This window comes from Astatotilapia calliptera, chromosome 3, assembly GCF_900246225.1.
Source record: "Astatotilapia calliptera chromosome 3, fAstCal1.2, whole genome shotgun sequence".
Lineage (NCBI taxonomy): Eukaryota > Metazoa > Chordata > Actinopteri > Cichliformes > Cichlidae > Astatotilapia > Astatotilapia calliptera.
Genome location: NC_039304.1, coordinates 45,902,136 through 45,908,135, shown reverse-complemented (window position 1 = coordinate 45,908,135; position 6,000 = coordinate 45,902,136).

The following is a 6,000-nucleotide window of genomic DNA, read 5'->3' as shown; positions in this document are numbered from 1 at the left end:
TCCTCGGGATGCTTTAATCCAGAAGTGAAGAAGAGCAGCTTTACCTCTTATCTGTGATCGTTTGTTCTTGTCTGTGATGATTTTTCCATAAGTGACGTCTTCAGTTCTCACTGCTGAGTAAACTGCAGCTGGATCAGTGTCTGCACAGTAAAACACACACAGAGGACGTCACTGCAGACAGAACAGCTGATAACAGACCTGAAACTGCTGCCACTCACAAATCTTTATATGAAACACTCCGAGTGTTTTCACTTACTGCTCAGGTTATTCTAACTTCATGTTAAAATAGTTTAACATGAAGTCAAATGTGAGATAAAGGAGAAACTGAATGGTTAACATTCAGTTCCTCAGAGCAGCTGAATGAAGCTGTGAGGAACCGAACGTTAGTTAATTGCACAGAATATTAAAGAAGTGAGTTATTAAGTATATTTTCATATTTAGTAAATATAGCAGTCTTTGATCTGTCAGAGTTTAAAGAAATGCTCTTGATGATAATAAAAGATTGCATGTATATAGCGCTTTCTAGGCACCCAAAGCGCTTTACAATTCGTTCACTCTAACATTCACACACTGGTGAAGGCAATTTACTGTGGTAGTCACAGCTGGAGCAGACTGACAGAAGCGAGGCTGCCATATCGCACCATCGGCCCCTCTGGCCAACACCAGTAGGGTGCTGCAGCCACTGAAGGAGCTGCTCAGGGATGACAGCTTAGCCACCATTCTCCCTCACTCACCACACTGGAAGTCTACCACCAGCTCCTTGGTTTTATTAGTGTTGATCTGGAGGTAGTTCCGCTGGCACCAGTCCACAAAGTCTCTGTACTCCTTGTCGTCCCCATCAGTGACGAGGCCGACTATTGCAGAGTCATCAGAGAACTTCTGCAGGAAGCACTGGGTGGAATTGTGGGAGAAGTCTGCAGTGTAGATGGTGAAGAAGAACGGAGCCAGAACCGTTCCCTGTGGGGCCCCCGTACTGCAGACGACCCTGTCCGACACACAGCCCTGAGTCCTCACATACTGTGGTCGGTCAGTGAGGTAGTCCAGGATCCAGGTAGTGCGCTGATGGTCCACTCCTGCTTGTCCTTCAGGACTGTGGGAAGAATGGTGTTGAAGGCACTGGAGAAATCAAAGACCATGATTCTCACAGTGCTCCCAGTGGTCTCCAGGTGAGCGAGGGAACCATGTAGGAGGTGAATGACGGCATCATCCAGTCCAGTGCCAAGTGAAGCCGTCTTCCTCTGAGCACCAGCTTTTCTATTGGTTCAAACACAGAGGTGGAGGGCTACGTTTTTTCTTTGTGAAAAGACAACTTAAAAAAAACATTCAAACATGAAGCTTTTTTTTTATAGACAGTGGCAGAGAAAAGGACATTAAAGAAACTGATGGACATTATGAACAATGCCAGGCATCCTCTGCACACGGCCATTAACAACCAGAAGAGTCTGTTCAGTGACAGGTTGCTTCTCCCCAAGACAAGAACTAACAGACTTAAAAACTCCTTTGTCCCACACGCCATCAGACTGTTTAACTCCTCTCTGGAGGGGAGAGGGAGGGGAAACAGGAGGACAAAGGAGGGGGGAACAACTAAGCTGTAGTGCCTCTTCACCTCACTGTGCAATACTTTTTGTAAATAGTCAACAGTGCAATAGACCTCAATACTTGAAATGTGCAATTCACTTGTATTTTTATTTTTATTCCTATTTATTCTATTTATTTATTATTTATTTATTATATCTATTTATTTATTTCTATATCCCCTTTGTATATTTTATTTATATTTGTCTCTGTATTTATATATGTGTGTGTATGTGTGTGTGTGTGTATATATATATATATATATATATATATATATATATATATAATATTCTGTAACTCTGTAACTTCTGTCGGTGCTGTGCTTTTTTTGGAAATCGAATTTCCCAGAGGAACCCACCCGAGGGATTAATAAAGTTCTATCTTATCTCTTATCTTATCGTTTTATCTAGAAAAGCTAAAAAATGTATCATTGAGTAGTTTTTCAACATAATTTGAGTTTTTGTGGTAAATTTTTATATGTACTTATATGCCACAATTTTACTCTCTTAAGTGCTTTCTGTCTAACATTCAAACTGATGGATGCATCAGACAAAAAGTTTTTATGGTAAATGGCCTGTATTTATATAGCGCTTTACTAGTCCCTAAGGACCCCAAAGTGCTTTACATATCCAGTCATCCACCCATTCACACACACATTCACACACTGGTGATGGCAAGCTACATGTTGTCCAAGGATATTTGGCATGCAGACTGGAGCATCAAGGGATCAGTTCACAAGCTTTATAATTAGTGGGTGATCTGCTCTACCTCCTGAGATGAAGCCACTCCAGGAATGCCAACAATTATCCATCTGTTTAATGGAGACATCAATTGCCCCCTTGTGTCAACATCTTGTAGTTTGGTTAATGAATAAATGTATTTGCTCCCACATGGTTTATTTATGGCCACTAGAGGGAGATGTTGGACTTTAAAGACTAACATGGATATAAACAGATCATCAACATGTCGTTAATATTTTGTCAATAATAAAATGACAGTAATGTGATTACAGTAACAGTAATGTGATTACACTCACCAGTGTTAGTAATGAACAAAATCACATTAAAAAAAAATTAACCACCATCTGGACACTTATTTATTTGATGGACTTTATTGTTACCAAACAGAACTGTTCTGGACTCACACGTCCAAGTTAATAGCACCAACATGTACAGATAAAGAGCAACAAATCAGAAGTTCATCTACTGCACTGATTCTTTTATGTGCAGCAGGTTTTAAGCATGACAGAGATTCTCTGCTTTGTTAAGCCGCACACTAGACAACACTATATACCACTAAACAAAGCTCCAACTGTGGGTCTTAATGTTATGGACATGTGCATATGTTATTTGGAGAATGTATAAATATTGTTGTACTTGATTCTAATCTGCTGTCAAGTCTCATATGCACAAAAAATGCAGTTACCAGAACACAGAACAAACACCAGGTAAAGCTGTTCAATCAATAAAACTAATTTCACCTGAGACAGACTGAAGTGATTTACACATCTCTGTTATCAGGCTGTGGGACATAAAGTTTAATGTTTAAAGGGGTCCAGTGTAAAGATCCACAGCTCTAATGTGCAGCCGTCACCTTAGAAATAAACAGCAGCACCGAGAGTGTGCTAAGTGGTTAAAATATTTCTCATCACCATCTGATAACAACTGTTGTTGTGTGGAGGAAGGGTCACATGACTTGCAAAACACTCCTTTTAATGTGAATGCAGGCAGGAGTGTGAGCAGAAAGCCCAGCTGAACAGACATCGATAACCACATTTCTGAAACCAGTTATCTGCAGCCAGCTAATGATTGACTGTGTGTTGAACTACACCCACAGTGTACACTGCAGGTTTCTCTAAGTTTCATCTCTGTGAGACTTGAATGTGTTTTAATATGAGTTATATAGGAATATATAAAGGAACTCACAAACTGAATATTTTGTGTTCACAGGCTGAAGTTACTTTTTTTTTTATCTCTATCAACAGAAAAAAAAATGTTTGAAAATACAAATCCTGTAATTTCCAAATGCAGGACATAAATAGGAAAACCTATGCTACAGAAAAGTACAATAAGATGAGCAGCTGGAAGCCAAAAAAAATTCCCATCAACAAATCGCATGAAAACTGTGAAGATGAACAAACACTGTAGTTCACAGAGTCTCTGACAGACAGCACAGAGACACACTGACACAGTCTGAACAGGTTTGATGATAATCAGGGAAATTTAACGTCAAACCAACTCTGGACATGTTTGATGTCTGTCTGCTGCAGAACATCTGTCTGTACCTGAATGTTCAGTGACAACACTGAGAGTCTGAACAGCAGCAGGAGAAAAACTCTGAGACATTTCAAACAGGCTGCAATTCAACAGGAGGCTGGTCTGAATCCTGATTCTGCTTCTTTTTATGTTTTCTGTAGATCAGAAAAACAACAAAATCAGTAACAAGAAGCACAGCAAAAATTGACAGACCAACAATTAGTACTAGAGATCCATTCTCTGTGTGTCCTCCGTGGTGAGCCGTGGTGGGTTTTTGATCTAAAAGACAAAACAACACAGAGCAGAGAGGTTAAAGGTTGGAGACTAGGAGATGGTGAACTACAGAGACCACAGAGCTTTATTTATTTGTAAAACAAACTTCCTGAAATTCTTAGGTTTTAATATCAACACTTTTGACTACTGCAAGTCATTATCATCAGGATTATTAAATCTTATGATTTAATAAAGAAATTTGCAGACTTGCACAGAGATGGTAAAATTATGATGACGGACAATGGAGATGAAGACAACAGACGACGAGGACAGAGAGGAACAGGGGTTTACACCAAGGAGGCAGTCAGAGGGAACTCGGGACAACTGGAGACATTTAAGGAGGGACTGACAGAGACAGGGAAGACGTCTCATTGGGACAAGTAAAGTTTACCTTGACTGGATGGGCAGCTCTCTGGGTGCTCAGCAACCCCAAATCTAATCTAATCTAATCTAAGATGTGATATTGATGAGCCCGTTAACTTTCCAGGCTTCAAACAGGTTAAACTTTATTGATATAGCAGCTCTTCTCCCATCTTATTGGCATAAACATTTAAAGCACTCACAGCTGATCTGTCTACAGCAGGGGTTTTAGTTTCAGTCTTCATTGTGTGTTTAACCTCTTCATATTTTTCTGATATTGTAATTTTATCTTCCTTTGTAACATCTGCCGCCATGGCTGTGGTTGGTCAGATGTTGCCATCAACGGGGAAAATCCAGGATTAACTTAGCGAGTTGCTAATCAGGTTCGTGTGATTGTTTTTCTCCTGACTGATGATGTTAGTGTGAATCCAGATAACAGAAAGATCCTGTAGCCCTACAGAGACAGATTAAACCTCCCCGAGTGGGTTTAGGACTAACAGTGAAACATGACAGACTGCTGTGGTTGACCTCTGACCTCTAACTGATCCTGTTTGATCTGTGAAAGGATGAGCTCAGATGAAATCAGGTGTGTGAGGCAGAGAAATAAGAACAAGGACTTTGGCTACGTCCACACTAATGCATTTTCGTTTGAAAACACCGTTTTCTCTCTGTTTTGGCTCTCGAAAACGCATACATTTGAAAACGGTGCTTTCACATCGCAGTGTGCACAGCTAAAATGGAGACTTTTTGAAAACAATGACACATTTTAGTCATGTGATGCAGTCAAGTGACCTATTAAACTTAGAGAGCAGAGGGCATCATACAGCAGTTGTTTTGTTTGCTCTCAATTTTGACAGCCCTATCAGTTTGTGCATGCTTCAGATAGCTTTTCTTCCAATTCTCTAATTCTCACTCGCTTTTGCCACTTTGTACTGTTGTGTTACTCGCAGCAACAACTCCATCTCATTGTTAGTCCATTTAAAAACCTCGGTGCTTTTCCTCAACATTTTCCCGCAACGTTTCAAAGAGCCGAGGCAGCTGAGGCAGGCCTTGCATTTCATACTTGTGCTCAATGTGGATGCACAACTCTGTTAAAATGAAACCGATGGTGGAGACGCCGAGGATTTTCAGACGAAAACGCTGTTTTCAGATCTCTCCGGGGTAGTGTGGACGTAGCCTTAGTTTAGGTGTGGTTTCTATTAAGGAAGGGTCTTAAGTAAGCATGCAAATCGTGACTATTTTTTAACATTTGACACATTTATAATTCTGTGTATTGCTTTTGTCCTTCAGCTCCGGGACTGTTCATTGTTTTGGGATGTTTATCTTCCTGACCGGGTTGGAAGGATGGACAAATTTTATTGCTCTGAGTCATTTTGTAGGCCACACTTAAGTTATAGTATGTTAATTCCCAGATTGAATATAATTTTTTATAATTTTGTCACAGATCGTAAAACAACCTGTAGCTGTGATCCATGCAGAGAAGGGCGAGGACCATGGTTGGTTGGTTCAAGGATCTGCTTCCTTTGGTCGGCTATCA